At 41.7% G+C, this 16,996-nt stretch overlaps 1 protein-coding gene across 1 annotated transcript in view; it reads left to right on the top strand.

Annotated features, from left to right (window-relative positions):
- The window catches only part of LOC110522439 (kelch-like protein 29), a 383,495-nt gene that overhangs the window by 29,417 nt on the left and 337,082 nt on the right, over positions 1–16,996 (top strand). The gene's annotated exons all lie outside the window — the stretch shown is intronic.

Raw genomic sequence — 16,996 nt, 5'->3', positions numbered from 1 at the left:
AAGTAATTGTTCAGGGTCAGATACAGCACTGGGTATTTGTCATTTTCAATGTATCTTCTGTATTGGAACAGCAAGAGTTTTGCTCTAAATATTAGCTGTGAGTTTGGTCATTAGACTTAACACTAGAACCGCTGAAGCAGTTACAGTATTTTGACTGCTCATTAATAAAAATAAGTCTTATGCTGCCATTTAAGTCATACTTGACTTTTCATGAATAAGTCTATAACACACTGTCATTGTTAGAATCTTTATCACAAACAGAACTGGAGTTCTAACCAGTTTTAGGAGGGCATGTTTTACTTTTTTTATTTTATGGTTTCCCCGGTTGCCCCACCTTTCCCTGACTTTAGGGCCTGCTCTACTCTTCCAACAGCTGAAAGTGTTCATTTGGTAATCATCCCCGATAATTACTTTGAATCTGAACCTAAACTATACTGAAACTAATTTCACACCATCCTGTATAACAACAGATGAAATACATTAAGTAAAGTATGATGGGGCGAATGGGTGAGCTGATGAGCGAGGGGAACGATGCATAATTATGTAATCACCAATTGTGAAATTTAACCATTCTAATTAAAATCTTAATGGTGTGTACCCGATATCAGTCCACCGAATCCAAGCAGTCTTATCAGTCTACGTTGACCTACATGGATGGAGTAGGCTACACAGTGAGAGCGTGCGTAATTGTACATGCTGAAAGGCTTTCCATATCTGGGAAAAGATCCGCAGCAGGTTTGCAAGCGTCAGAGAATGTGGTGATGAGGCTTGTGGAACCTTACATTGGCAAGGGGAGAAATGTCATGAACAATTTCTGTACTTCACTGGCGAACAAGTTGCTTGCAAAGAAACAAGCCTTGTTTGCACCATGAACAAAGTGAGACGGAAGTTCTCTCCCTCAAAATAAGGGACCTGCACAGCCGTTGTACTCCACAATGGTGCTGAAGAATGACAAGACAACACTCACACTTTACCAAAGCAAGAAAGAACGTTTCTGTCATGAGAATCATGCATCCGACAGTTGCCATCGATGGGGACGCAAAGAGAGAACCGGAGACCGTTACACATTACAACCAAACAAAGGTAAGCCTATGTCAATGTGAAAGTGACAAAGATTTGTGTCGACTGTTAGGACAAGGATAACAGATAATTGAAATACAACTTATAATAATTAAATTATTGCTTTGTGCTGATTTTAACTTTATCAAGCACACTTGGCATTTCTGATGTTTTCATAATTTGACTGCGTCTTGGTTGTAGTATTGTTTTTATTTCATTTGTAATTTTGTCGTTGTAAAAATAAGCTGTTGCCGTGTTCCAACACCTATGCTTTCTGTTTCATAGTTGTAACAAAGGCACTCTACTAATACAATTGATTGACCACTTGAATGTGTTTTTAGTGGTTTGTTTTTACTATTTTTATTTGAAATAAAATTAATCTTATTGTTACCCAAGACATTAATAAATTATTTTTGCGATAGCATGTATTAATTACACTGTTAGAATGTTGAAGTCCGAATGATTGCTCCATTAGCTTGAAAGGGGGGTCCCTCGAGGCCCAGCGGTTCTAGTGTTAAATTACACCACTTGATCCTGTAATACCGCATGTGCTTGTATATGTACACCTACTGTATGCCATTGGTTTAATTGGTGGTGGGTCAGATTGCTTGAATTACTTAACAAATCTGTATTTCAACTCATCCCTACAAAGACCTAGCAAAACAACTGCAGCCAGGCACTAAGAAATGATGGGTTTAGTGTCTGGTCTCGAATCATTAAGAGAGGGGATTACTGCTGGTCCAGAGAACCCCAGGAATGTGTTGTCCCCTCTGGTGACCCAACACACCGCTGATGAAATGGAATTGAATTAATGGGGTCGCCCACTGGGCTGCCTGATTAAAATGACACACACCTTTGATCCCAGAGCGAGGTGACCAGGCTGCCCCCCCCCCCCCCCCCTCTCCCCGAGGGATATGTAGGGGATGTGTGTGTGTGATTCACTCGGCTGTGTGCTGCGATCCACCTCCACACCCCAGAGCCTTCTCACTGGGGGGGCTGGACCTCTCAGGTGCAGAACTGGTTGCATGGTTTTGGGTCAATGGGTATAAAAGACTGCAGAGATTGAAGCTGGAGCCCTTCCAAATATAACATTGTCATGTACAAATAAAGCAAACCGAAACAAAATAGTAAAATGTTTAAACTTTCAATCAAACATATGTATAAAGCCATTTTTCTATCAGCAGATGTCACAAAGTGCTTATATAGAAATCCAGCCTAAAACCCCAAAGAGTGAGCAATGCAGATGCAGAAACACAGTGGTTAGGAAACTCCCTAGGAAGGCAGGAACCAGGATCTGAGGGGTGGCCAGTCATCTTCTGGCTGTGCCGGGTGGAGATTATAAGAGTACATGACCATTAAGGCGGGATAGTTCTTCAAGATGTTCATACTTGAAGAACTGATGATCAGTGGTTAACTTCTTTGGCCACTTGGCCAAAAGCCAGGGAAAATGCAGCACGGCAAATTCAAATAAAATATATAAAAATCAAACTTTCTTTAAATCACACATGTAAGATACTAAATTAAAGCTACACTCGTTGTGAATCCAGACAACATGTCAGATTTTAAAAAGGCTCTTCGGCAAAAGCATAAGAAGCTATTATCTGATGATAGCACAACAGTAAACAAAGAGGGTAGCATATTTCAACCCTGCAGGCGCTACACGAAACGCAAAAATAAAATATAAAACATGCCTTGCCTTTTGACGAGCTTCTTTTTTTGGCACTCCAATATGTCCCATAAACATCACCATTGGTCCTTTTGTTCGATTAATTCCGTCCATATATATCCAAAATGTCCATTTATTTGGCGTGTTTGATCCAGAAAAAAACAGCTTCCAAATTGTCACTACAAAATATTTCAAAAGTTGCCTGTAAACTTTGCCAAAACATTTCAAACTACTTTTGTAATACAACTTTAGGTATTTTTAAACGTTAATAATCAATCAAATTGAAGACGGGTCTATCTGTGTTCAATAGAGGAAGACAACAAACCAAGCTACTTTTCAAGTCTTGCGCAACTCTCAACAGTGTTATGCAGTTCCTAGATGGCCATACTTCTTAATTGCACAAATGAATAACCTCAACCAAATTCCAAAGACTGGTGACATCCAGTGGAAGCGGTAGGAACTGAACAAGTTCCTAAGAAATATTATTTCCCAATGACATTTCACTGAACAGAGACCTAAAATAAAAAAATAAAAAATAAAATAAAATTCTGAACGGTTAGTGCTCTGGGTTTTGCCTGCTACATACGTTCTGTTATAGTCAGACATTATTCAAACAGTTTTAGAAACGTCAGTTTTCTATCCAAATCTACTAATAATATCCATATCTTATATTCTTGGCATGAGTAGCAGGAAGTTGAAATTGGGCACGCTATTTATCCAAAAGTGAAAATGCTGCCCCCTATACCTTAAGTTAAAAAGGGTGCACCTCTCAGCACCTCAGGAGTAAATGTCAGCTGGCTTTTCATATCCGAGGGAGGGGAGAGAGGTCTGCGACAAGGTAGCACGTCATGGTTCACCATTTTGCGACGTTCCTATGATCGTAAAGTAAACATCTCCAGTATTTAATTTGTCTGAGATAAATAGAAGTAGATGTGCCAAATATAAACAAAATGAAATGCTTTAATACTTAAAATAAGGTGTGTGTGTGTGTGTGTGTGTGTGTGTAGCCATGTTAAACCAAACAACACTAAGACGGTAATGTTTCAGTTGTAAACTCAGCAAAAAAAGAAACATCCTCACTGTTAACTGTGTTTATTTTCAGCAAACTTAACATGTTTAAATATTTGTATGAACATAAGATTCAACAACTTGAGACAAACTGAACAACATCCACAGACATGTGACGAACAGAAAATAAAAACAATACTACCAAGACGCAGTCAAATTATGAAAACATCAGAATATAGCCTGAACATTTTTTTATTATTTATTTATTTACCCCTTTTTTCTCCCCAATTTCGTGCTATCCAATTGTTGTATTAGCTACTATCTTGTCTCATTGCTACAACTCCCGTACGGGCTCGGGAGAGACGAAGGCTGAATGTCATGTGTCCTCCGATACACAACCCAACCAGCCGTACTGCTTCTTAACACAGCGCGCATCCCAACCCGGAAGCCAGCCGCACCAATGTGTCGGAGGCTACACTGGTGCGCGATGAGACAAGGAGATCCCTACCGACCAATCCCTCCCTAACCCGGACGACGCTAGGCCAATTGTGCGTCGCCCCACGGACCTCCCGGTCGCGGCCGGTTACGACAGAGCCTGGGCGCAAACCCAGGGACTGATGGCACAGCTGGCGCTGCAGTACAGCGCCCTTAACCACTGCGCCACCCGGGAGGCCCAGCCTGAACATCATTAATGGCAAGTGTGCTTGATAAAGTGAAAATCGGCACCAAGCAATAATTTAATTAATATAAGTTGTATTTCAATTATCTGTTATCCTTGTCCTAACAGTCGACACATCTTTGTCACTTTCACATTGACATAGCAATAGCTTTGTTTGGTTGTAATGTGTAACGGTCTCCGGTTCTCTCTTTGCGTCCCCATCGACTGCAACTGTCGGATGCATGATTCTCATGACAGAAACGTTCTTTCTTGCCTTGCTTTGGTAAAGTGTGAGTGTTGTCTTGTCATTCTTCAGCACCATTGTGGAGTACAACGGCTGTGCAGGTCCCTTATTTTGAGGGAGAGAACTTCCGTCTCACTTTGTTCATGGCGCAAACAAGGCTTGTTTCTTTGCAAGCAACTTGTTCGCCAGTGAAGTACAGAAATTGTTCATGACATTTCTCCCCTTGCCAATGTAAGGTTCCACAAGCCTCATCACCACATTCTCTGACCCTCACTAACGGTAATGTTTCAGTTGTAAACTCAGCAAAAAAAGAAATGTCCTCACTGTCAACTGCGTTTATTTTCAGCAAACTTAACATGTGTAAATATTTGTAGGAACATAAGATTCAACAACTTGAGACAAACTGAACAACTTCCACAGACATGTGACGAACAGAAATTGAATAATGTGTTGGGTGGTCAAAAGTAACAGTCAGTGTCTGGTGTGGCCACCAGCTGCATTAAGTACTGCAGTGCATCTCCTCATGGGCTGCACCAGATGTGCTAGTTCTTGCTGTGAGATGTTACCCCACTCTTCCACCAAGGCACCTGCAAGTTCCCGGACATTTCTGGGGGGGGATGGCCCTAGCCCTCACCCTCCGATCCAACAGGTCCCAAACGTGCTCAATGGGATTGAGATCTGGGCTATTCCCTGGCCAAGGCAGAAGACTGACATTCCTGTCTTGCAGGAAATCAAGCACAGAACGAGCAGTATGACTGGTGGCATTGTCACGTCGGGTACCACATAGGGAGGAGGCTGTCTTCCCTGTAATGCACAGCGTTGAGATTGCCTGCAATGACGGCAAGCTCAGTCCGATGATGCTGTGACACACCGCCCCAGACCATGACGGACCCTCCATCCCGCTCCAGAGTACAGGCCTCGGTGTAACGCTCATTCCTTGGATGATAAATGCGAATCTGACCATCACCCCTGGTGAGACAAAACTGCGACTCGTCAGTGAAGAGCACTTTTTTCCAGTCCTGTCTGGTCCAGCGACGGTGGGTTTGTGCCCATAGGCGACCTTGTTGCCGGTGATGTCTGGTGAGGACCTGCCTTACAACAGGCCTACAAGCCCTCAGTCCAGCCTCTCTCAGCCTATTGCGGACAGTCTGAGCACTGATGGAGGGATTGTGCGTTCCTGGTGTAACTTGGGCAGTTGTTGCCATCCTGTACCTGTCTCCTCAGGTGTGATGTTCGGATGTACCGATCCTGTGCAGGTGTTACGTGGTCTGCCATTGCGAGTATAATCAGCTGTCCGTCCTGTCTCCCTGTAGCGCTGTCTTAGGCATCTCACAGTACAGACATTGCAATTTATTTCCCTGGACACATCTGCAGTCCTCATGCCTCCTTGCAGCATGCCTAAGGCACGTTCACGCAAATGAGCAGGGACCTAATGACCGTTCCACAGGTGCATATTCATTAATTGTTTATGTATCATTGAACAAGCATTAGAAACAGTGTTTAAACCCTTTACAAAGAAGATCTGTGAAGTTATTTGGATATTTACGAATTATCTTTGAAATACATGGTCTTAAGTTTTTTTTTTTTTTTTTGTTTTTGTTTTTTTTTTGCTGAGTTGACAACGCACCTTTTGCAGTAATCATCCTCACGGTTTTTGTTTGCGTAGTGACACCAGGCAGTTATCGGCCTAGTAGAATCACCCTCCTGGGTTAGCTAGAGGTGTACTGGTTTCTGCATAATCCGGTTAGCTATGGGTACTGGTTTCTGTATACTCCGATTAGGTAGGGGTACTCTGGTAGGCTCCCCTCACCCGCTAACGACGGTGGAAATGTATGTCTCCTGTACACTTAGGAAGGGTGTTTCATTCAGCTCAGTGAGGTTCTTAGCTGTATTGACATAATAACCTTAGGGTTGTCTGTTGTAAAGGTGTCTGCAAAGCAGAAAATATAATGATTCTAAAGACATGGGCATTGTGTGTGTGTGTGTGTGAACGCTGGGTCATTAGCAGTAAAACTGTCTCTCCCTGCCTACACATCCATTGTCAAAATAAAAGCGTTCCACTAATTTGAAGCCTGAGCTCGCACTCACACACTGTACACAGACTGCAACACACAAACTGATGACTCCCGAGACCTAAACATTGAAGCACTGTCTCTCAGCCCGAGTGATTAAGACATTGCGCCCAGTGGGGGGCATCAGGTGGTCATGCAGGGAGTGGAGACCCCTGGGGACAGAGCACACAGCAGGGGTCACTACGTGACATCTCACCCATGCCATTGAGCTTAATATCTGTGAAGGAACTGCTGAAACACAGAGTATAATTACCCTCAGCGTCAGCCTCTTCAACATCCGTTAGGTACCAACCAGGCTTTAGCATTAACACCATCTAACCGGAAATTAACTAAACCCACAACACTATCCATAGTTATTAATCTATATGTTGCATAACTTTTTGTTGCCTGCTGGGTTTTTGTGTTAAGTGCATTTCAGTGGGTGGTTGCAATGACTGAATGTGTATTATAGCTGTGATCTAAAGCAGGGAAACATTAAAATGGCGACACCTCAATCCATTTGAAACCTGGACGTGTGACTGTACAGTATCTAGCTGTGGAGTGTTACGTGCTGAGTGGAACCTTTTTCCTTTGTTGTGCCCTGTTTGATTTCCTCACTGGAATCTATGTCCAGTTGCAGTGGTGGGCAGGTAGATATGCTGCCAGATCTCTGCTACTGTGGCTCCAAAATGGTGGTGGCTCAAGAGGAAGTGGCTGTGAGGGAATAAATACTGTGTGCGTAACAGAGCAGTACCTAGTGTGATTGCTTGCTTATCGATGATAATGGACTTGATTTATTTAGCGCTTTTCCAGGTGCCCAAAGCCCTGTATATCAGTACTGTAGTAGTTTAAGTGAGCACTTATATCACCAACCACCCCAAGAAGTCATTTTGATGTCGCTGCTAATTCACATCAAGAACAATTAGGAAAGAGAAAAATACAGTACAGAAAAGCCATGGTGTCGTTGATGCATAGTTTGTGTCCAAAAGGGCACCCTTCTCCCTATATAGTGTACTTTTGACCAGAACTATGGACTCTGGTCAAAATAAGGGTGGCAGGTAGCCTAGTGGTTAGAGCTTTGGACTAGTAACCGAGAAGTTGTCAGCTCTGGGATTCGATCTTGCAAGGTAAAACTTGTCGTTCTGCCCCTGAACAAGGTAGTTAACCCACTGTTCCTAGGCCATAATTGAAAATAAGAATTTGTTCTTAACTGACTTGCCTAGTTAAATAAAATGTAGGGAATTGGGTGGTCAAAAGAAGTGTTATATAGGGTGTCATTTTCCTGTTCTTTCTCTCAATTCAATTAAAATCAAAGGGCTTCATTGGCATGGGACATGTGTTTACATTGCCAAAGTGACAACAGAGCAACCTGTCATCCCAGTGTTATTGGCTCAGATCCTCCTGTGAGGACTAGCGTTCCCTGCTGGTAGCATTACACACCAACACCACAGAGAACCCCTAGCTGCCATTCTACCTGTCGGGGACCAATAGCCATCCATCTGTCCACCCTGTCGTCCAGTGTTTGCTTGAGTCCTCTTTAGAACAGCCTTGTAGTCTTCCAACATTTGTAGTTTGTTTGAATGGTCTTCAATGCGCAACAACCTAATTTAAAGGGATCTGGTAGACCGTGGCGCTCCCCCCCCTTTTTTTTCTAGCACTTCTTTTTCATTTGATGCCTGTTTTGCATGTTATTTTGGCATTAATACATGTAACATCAGTTTGCAAACAATGTAAAAACATTTTTTAATAATGCCACATACATACTTGGTCTCTTTTTGTGTTGTTGCTTAAGGCAGCTCCAAAATGCAGGTGTCTTCAGCCTCGCTCTGTGCTTTCTGTGGCGGAAAATAGAGCATAGGGGTTGGTAATGTTCTCTAGTTGGGCCGTGATTGGCTCAGTGTTCTGTCACTCATGGGGACACTACGTCACCGCCAAATCTAAGGGTGAAACTTCAGAATTTAAGCCACTTGGATGCTGCCGTAGTTACATTAGAAGTTCCCATCCAAGAAGGCCCAAGGTCATTGGCTACAGATCATTTTGTCAAATCACGTTATATCTACAGCAGCTTGATTGGACTGATCATGTTAACATTTATACTCTCAAAATCTTAGCTAGCAAGCTAGCAGTCATCATCATGAATCAAGTTGACAAGCTACTGGCATACGCTTTTTAATCCTTGTCATATGAAGAGAAATAATGAAGCAAAATAATAGATAAAACATCAGTGCTCATTGGACATTAACATTACACAACAAGTTGGAAGTCGCAAATTCAACAATGAGTGGTTTGGAATGAATCAATGGCTAACTGCAAGCATCGCAAAGTAATCACTAACCTGCTATTCAGTGGAGTGGGTGTGTGGTCCCCTTTCTGGGTTTAAGGGTCTCTTTTCCAAACTTAAAAGGATAAACATCCAGCATTGACCATGGTGTCAATCCAGCATGACATCTGCTGCTCTCAAAACAACTGGAAACTCAGAAGTGGGAAATCTAATTTCAGTGAGTTCAAGACAACTGGGAACTCCGACTGGGAAAATACGTTTTTGAACGGTTATCCAATTCAGAATTGGAAGTTGGGAACTCAGACCTCTTCCTAGAGCACCGACCTGAAGATCACTGACATCATCATGATTCTTGAACGCACCATAAATCGAGAGAGTGCCAGTCTTTGATGACAAAATTTGCCCAAAAAGGACCACTGCGCCACCTCAAAAGGTTGGACACCTACTCATTCCAGGGTTTTTCTTTTGTTACTGTTTTCTACATTGTAGAACAATAGTGAGCACATCGAAACTATGAAATAACACATGGAATCATGTAATAACCAAAAGAGTTGTTACATTTGAGATTCTTCAAAGTAGCTACCCTTTGCCTTGATGACTGCTTTGCACACGCTTGGCATTCTCTCAACCAGCTTCATGAGGTAGTCACCTTGAATGCATTTCAATTAAGTGTACCTTGTTAAAAGTACATTTGTTGAATTTCTTTCCTTAATGCGTTTGAGCCAATCAGTTGTGTTGTGACAAGGTATGGGTGGTATACAAAGATAGGGCTATTTGGTAAAAGGCCAAGTCCATATTATGGCAAGAAAAGCTCTAAGCAAAGAGCAACGACAGTCCATCATTACTTTACTGTCATGAAGGTCAGTCAATACGCATCATTACAAGAACTTTGAAAGTTTCTTCAAGTGCAGTCGCAAAAACCATTAAGCACTGTGAAACTGGCTCTCATGAGGACCGCCACAGGAAAGGAAGACCCAGAGTTACCTCTGCTACAGAGGATAAGTTCATTAGTTACTGGCCTCAAATTGCAGCCCAAATAAATGCTTCGCAGATTTCAAGTAAGACATCAACTGTTCAGAGAAGACTGCATGAGTCAGGCCTTGCTGAAGGGCACCAATAAGAAGAATAGACTTGCTTGGGCAATGAAACACAAGCAATGGAGATCTGTCCTTTTGGTCTGATGAGTCCCAATTTGAGATTTTTAGTTCCAACTACAGTGTCTTTGTGAGATGCAGAGTAGGTGAAAAGATGATCTCCACATGTGTGGTTCCCACAGTGAAGCATGGAGGAGGTGTGACTTGCTGGTGATTTTATTTCAAGTTCAAGGCACACTTAACCAGCATGGCTACCAAAGCATTGTGCAGTGAAACACTATTCCATCTGGTTTGCACTTAGTCCCACTCAATTGTTTTCATACACACCTCCATACTGTGAATGGCTATTTGGGGAGAGTGATGGCATGCTGCATCAGATGACCTGGCCTCAACCCAATTGAGATGGTTAGGGATGATTTCACACTTTTTTAACTAGGTAAGTCGGTTAAGAACAAGTTCTTATTTTCAATGAAGGCCTAGGAACAGTGGGTTAACTGCCTTGTTCATGGGCAGAACAACAGATTTTTACTTTGTCAGCTCGGGGATTTGATCTTGCAACCTTTCTGTTACTAGTCCAATGCTCTAACCACTAGGCTACCTGCCGCCCATATGATTCCATATGTTATTTCCCAGTTTTGATGTCTTCACTATTATTCAACAATGTCTAAAATGGTAAAAATAAAGAAACCCTTGAATGAGTGTGTCCAAACTTCTGACTGGTATTGTATGTTGTGTCATAAGCTGTTAGTAGCCCATGTGCCTCACCCTAATAATTTGGTCCCTTTTCCCCTTCTAATTTCACCTACTGTTCTGACTTGGTGGCATACATGTAGCCTACAGTATAGCCTGTTTTAGAGAAATGTAATCAGAATATTGTAAGAGCTTTCATTGTCTGCTTATATGCCTCTATTTATGCTATGGTTCTGACTTGGTGTACAGGGAGAATACTGTAAGAACAGCTATGTTCCGAATTCTGTCAAGGTACATTTAGAAAGTGCTGAACAAATCGTTATATTGACTACGTCCGTCCTAGCTTGCTCATTAACGGATTGCCTCTTATCCGCTCGCCGTCCCCTTATGCCATAGTTTGTAGATCTCAAAAGCCAGTAGAAATCACATTTGTTTAAGTAAGTCAGCCATATCAGCTGTTTTTTTTAAAGGCAGTAAATTAGGCTGAATGAACTGTTTCACTACCAGACAAGGCTCTGCTGATAGCCAGGTGTCGCAGTGGTAAGGTGTTGGGACTTGTGTGGGCACCGTTTGTCAAAGTTATGTATTGTTTAGTGTTGTATAGATCTCTACATGCTAAAATCGCCACTGCTGGTAGAAGTAAATTGATGCATAAACAGGAATTTAATCTTATCTGAAATGAATTCATGAATTTGATGGTATAATAGTAAAGCCCTTTCAAAACAGCATGGGAAACACTATGGAAGTAAAGCACAAGTGGCTGCCACTTTCACAGCAAATTCTATTTTGTTCCATTTAGTTAAATTACTAGCCTCAGATTACATAGCTTATATAAGTATATTCTCAACATTGAATGGGCCAACCTATTTCTATCTCAATTAGGCAGTGTTATTAGGACTGTGTGTTTAATCCATGCAGGGCCGACACTGGTAAGGGAGTGATTTCCCTGCTCTGAACAGTCCTGCTGCTAAATGTTCATTACATCTCCTCTAACTACCCAATGTCCTCGACTGAAATAATTCCCCTAACAGAGGGACCTCTTATCTGAAAAATTATTCAAATGTTCTGTTTTATCATTTACGGTCAACTGGCCAACTGAGTGAAAATTTACTCTGAAATAATTGCTGAATATCAGCCGGCCCATTGCACCGCAGTGTTATTTATATATCTCCTTATTTTGACATAGGTTTTAATGGCCCACTGCGGAGTGCAACTCATTACCCAGCACATATCTCTATCCTACATATGTAGAGGAACGTCTGATGTTATATGGTATTTTTCACTGCTGTTCAGCAGTGTGGGTAAGGGAGGCAGAGACCGGGAGGTTGGCTGTTTAGGGCTGTAGTCTGCTGGAGGCGTGAATAGAATAACTGTGCAGCACAATCTGTTCCTCAACAACCAGTGCCAGTTCAGACATTTATGTACTGACATATCTGACAGTACTGTAGCTTTCTAGCGTTTGTACAGTATGACCTTGCAGTAGTTAAAATGCTTATTTCCATGGGCCTATGACAATAGACGCCCACAGGGCTAATGAGGTTAGGTCTTATCCTCCCAGGAAATTATTTGATAAATGAATTAATTCAAGCAAACCATTTGATTTATATTCAGTTGAAGTCAGAAGTTTACATCCAATTAGGTTGGAGTCATTTAAAACTAAATTTTCAACCACTCCACAAATGTCTTGTTAACAAACTATAGTTTTGGCAACTACTTTGTGCATGACACAAGTAATTTTTCCAACAATTGTTTACAGACAGATTATTTCACTGTATCACAATTCCAGTGGGTGAGAAGTTTACATACACTAAGTTGACTGTCTTTAAACGGCTTGGAAAATTCCAGAAAATTATGTCATGGCTTTAGAAGCTTCTGATAGGCTAATTGACATCAATTGGAGGTGTACCTGTGGATAGATTAAGGCCTACCTTCAAACTCAGTGCCTCTTTGCTTGACATATACAGTGGGGCAAAAAAGTATTTAGTCAGCCACCAATTGTGCAAGTTCTCCCACTTAAAAAGATGAGGCCTGTAATTTTCATCATAGGTACAATTCAACTATGACAGACAAAATGAGAAAAAAAAAATCTAGAAAATCACATTATAGGATTTTTAATGAATTTATTTGCAAATTATAGTGGAAAATAACTATTTGGTCACCTACAAACAAGCAAGATTTCTGGCTCTCACAGACCTGTAACTTCTTCTTTAAGAGGCTCCTCTGTCCTCCACTCGTTACCTGTATTAATGGCACCTGTTTGAACTTGTTATCAGTATAAAAGATACCTGTCCACAACCTCAAACAGTCACACTCAACTCCACTATGGCCAAGACCAAAGAGCTGTCAAAGGACACCAGAAACAAAATTGTAGACCTGCACCAGAATGGGAAGACTGAATCTGCAATAGGTAAGCAGCTTGGTTTGAAGAAATCAACTGTGGGAGCAATTATTAGGAAATGGAAGACATACAAGACCACTGATAAGCTCCCTCGATCTGGGGCTCCATATCTCACCCCGTGGGGTCAAAATTCCAAAATTCCAGAACACACGGGGGGACCTAGTGAATGACCTGCAGAGAGCTGGGACCAAAGTAACAAAGCCTACCATTAGTAACACACTACGCCGCCAGATACTCAAATCGTGCAGTGCCAGACGTGTCCCCCTGCTTAAGCCAGTACATGTCCAGGCCCGTCTGAAGTTTACTAGAGAGCATTTGGATGATCCAGAAGAAGATTGGGAGAATGACATATGGTCAGATGAAACCAAAATATAACTTTTTGGTTAACTCAACTCGTCGTGTTTGGAGGACAAAGAATGCAAAGAACACCATACCTACTATGAAGCATTGGGGTGGAAACATCATGCTTTGGGGCTGTTTTTCTGGAAAGGGACCAGGACGATTGATCCGTGTAAAGGAAAGAATGAATGGGGCCATGTATCGTGAGATTGAGTGAAAATCTCCTTCCATGAGCAAGGGCATTGAAGATGAAACGTGGCTGGGTCTTTCAGCATGACAATGATCCCAAACACACCGCCCGGGCAACGAAGGAGTGGCTTCGTAAGAAGCATTTCAAGGTCCTGGAGTGGCCTAGCCAGTCTCCAGATCTCAACCCCATAGAAAATCTTTGGAGGGAGTTGAAAGTCCGTGTTGCCCAGCAACAGCCCCAAAACATCACTGCTCTAGGGAGATCTGCATGGAGGAATGGGCCAAAATACCAGCAACAGTGTGTGAAAACCTTGTGAAGACTTACAGAAAACGTTTGACCTCTGTCTTTGCCAACAAAGTATTGAGAAACTTTTGATATTGACCAAATACTTATTTTCCACCATAATTTGCAAATAAATTCATAAATCCTACAAGGTGATTTTCTGGATTTTTTTTTGTTCTCATTTTGTCTTTCATAGTTGAAGTGTACCTATGATGATAAATTACAGGCCTCATCTTTTTAAGTGGGAGAACTTGCACAATTGGTGGCTGACTAAATACTTTTTTGCCCCACTGTATATAGAACTGTTTGGTCAAAATGACCATTATGTTTGGAGGAAAAAGGGGGAGGCTTGCAAGCCGAAGAACACCATCCTAACCGTGAAGCATGGGTGTGGCAGCATCATGTTGTGGGGGAGCTTTGCTGCAGGACGGACTGGTGCACTTCACAAAATAGATGGCTTCATGAGGCCGGAAAATTGTGGAGATGTTGAAGCAACATCTCAAGACAGTCAAAAAGTTAAAGCTTGGGTCTTCCAAATGGACAATGAGCCCAAGCATACTTCCAAAGTTGTGGCAAAATGGCTTAAGGACAACAAACTCAAGGTATTGGAGTGGCCATCACAAAGCCCTGACCTCAATCCTATAGAGAATTTGTGGGCAGAACTGAAAGTGTGTGCGAGCAAGGAGGCCTACAAACCTGACTCAGTTACACCAGCTCTGTCAGGGGGAATGGGCCAAAATTCACCCAACTTATTGTGGGAAGCTTGTGGAAGGCTACCCAAAACATTTGACCCAAGCTAAACAATTTAAAGGCAATGCTACCAAATACTAATTGAGTGTATGTAAACTTCTGACCTACTGGGAATGTGATGAAAGAAATAAAAGCTGAAATAAATCATTATTTTGACATTTCGCATTCTTAAAATAAAGTGGTTATGCTAACTGACCTAAGACACAATTTTTACTATGATTAAACGTCAGGAATTGTGAAACTGAGTTTAAATGTATTTGGCCAAGGTGTATGTAAACTTCCGACTAACTAGATACGCAGTTCATCACACTTTTCTAGATCCATGGGTTGTCCACAATCAAAGCAAACATAAATATCTTTAGTTTTTATAAAAGAGAATCTGGTCCTTCTGATACATTAGGGAAGTAAAGGGAATACCTCGGAGGCAGTAATCACTCTTCTAGATCCACGGACTGTCCATGTGCTGCCTGTGTAGTAAAATGGAAACCGATCCACACACAGATTTATGGACGGGACATGTGCCTTGCACATGTCAAGCCAACGTTATAAGGGGAAAAAGGGGTTGCTCCAATTCAGGAAACCTGGCGAAGTGCATTCCTACCGCAGTATAACATTTTAATGTAATTGTAAAGTTGTTTTTGAGAGAAAATGGGCAGCTGTTTTTGGGTTTTCCCAGCAGGCTGATTTTAATAGGCATAACACCAAACTAATAGACCAATGAATGTTGTTTTGTAAGAAAGTGTCGCTTGTGTTTTTATGTCGGAGGCAAAGCTTCAGTTTCTATTTTTTGCAAAACCAATACAAATAACTAGTAGTAAACTGGAAAATTAAAACATTTTTAAAGTAGTTTACTAACAATCCCAGCAGCCATTTCTAAACCAGCGAGAAGTCCGATGTCCAGAACAGTGTGTGATTGATTGTCAAGTCTGGAGAACCAAACAGTTGATGTTATCCCTCAGATATAGGCAGGCAGGCACTCTGCTTTCCAGGGAAGACAGACAGCAGTTCTGAAAACGGACACTTAAATGGGCAGATACCCTGGCCTAGCCTTCAACCATCAGGAGGATGAAAGGAAAACGGTAAGGATCACACAGAGAACAGACAGACCAGTCCTGTATCCTCCCACACACGCTCCCCATGCCATGAGGAATATGAAAACCAGACTTTAAAGAAACTCAAACAAATAAACTAGCAAATAAAAAAATATATTCTACCGAACAAAAATGAACGCAACACGTAAAGTGTTTCATGAGCTGAAATAAAATATCCCAGAAATGTTCCATTATGCACAAAAATCTTATTTCTCAAATTTTGTACATATGTTGTTTACATCCCTGTTAGTGAGCATTTCTCCTTTACCAAGATAATCCAACCACCTGACAGGTGGCATATCAAGAAGCTGATTAAACAGCGTGATCTTTACAATAAAAGGCCACTCTAAAATGTGCAGTTTTGTCACAACACAATGTCACATTTATGTCTCTAGTTGAGGGAGCATGCAATTGGCATTCTGACTGCTGCAGGAATGTCCACCAGAGCTGTTTCCAGAAAATGTTTATTTCTCTACTATAAGCCGCTTCCGACGTCATTTGTAGAGAATTTGGCAGCACATCCAACCGGTTTCACAACCTCAGACCACGTGTAATCACAACAGCCCAGGACCTCCACATCCAACTTTGAACAGATCACAGTCAACAGCCTGATCAACTCTATGCGAAGGAGATGTCGTGCTGCATGAGGCAAATGGTGGTCACCAGATACTGACTGACTGGTTTTCTGATCCACGCCCCTACTTAAAAAAAAAGTATCTATAACCAACAGATGCATATCTGTATTCCCAGTTATGTGAAATCCATAGATTAGGGCCTAATGAATTTATTTCAATTTTCTGATTTGTGACCCAGCTCGAGACCCAGATTCGGTCTTATCTAGCAAAATTTGAAATGGTGTTATGGCCATTGGATAAAAGTAAAGACCCAGAGCTTCAAAATGGTATATCATACACTGCAGTTGAGGTACAATGGGAAAGTAATTCTGCTTTGAAATTAGTTAAACTTGTAACCCCACTTTTAAGAAAATTGCCCCTGAATGTTTTGGTACACCTACTGGAGAGCTCTTCTTTGTCTTCACCTATTTAGCATCATTCACACCCTCTTAAGCCTTAGCCTCACCAATCTCTTTACAATAAGGAAAAACTCCTGGTAAAAATACTTTATCTAGTCCTTGGTCTATATCGTAATCTGACTTTAAAGTGTCCAGATAAAAATATTGTAAAAATATCATTAG

The sequence above is a fragment of the Oncorhynchus mykiss genome, chromosome 4 (assembly GCF_013265735.2).
Source record: "Oncorhynchus mykiss isolate Arlee chromosome 4, USDA_OmykA_1.1, whole genome shotgun sequence".
NCBI lineage: Eukaryota > Metazoa > Chordata > Actinopteri > Salmoniformes > Salmonidae > Oncorhynchus > Oncorhynchus mykiss.
Note: the sequence above shows the minus strand (reverse complement) of the source record. Positions and strands in the feature narration are given on the sequence as shown.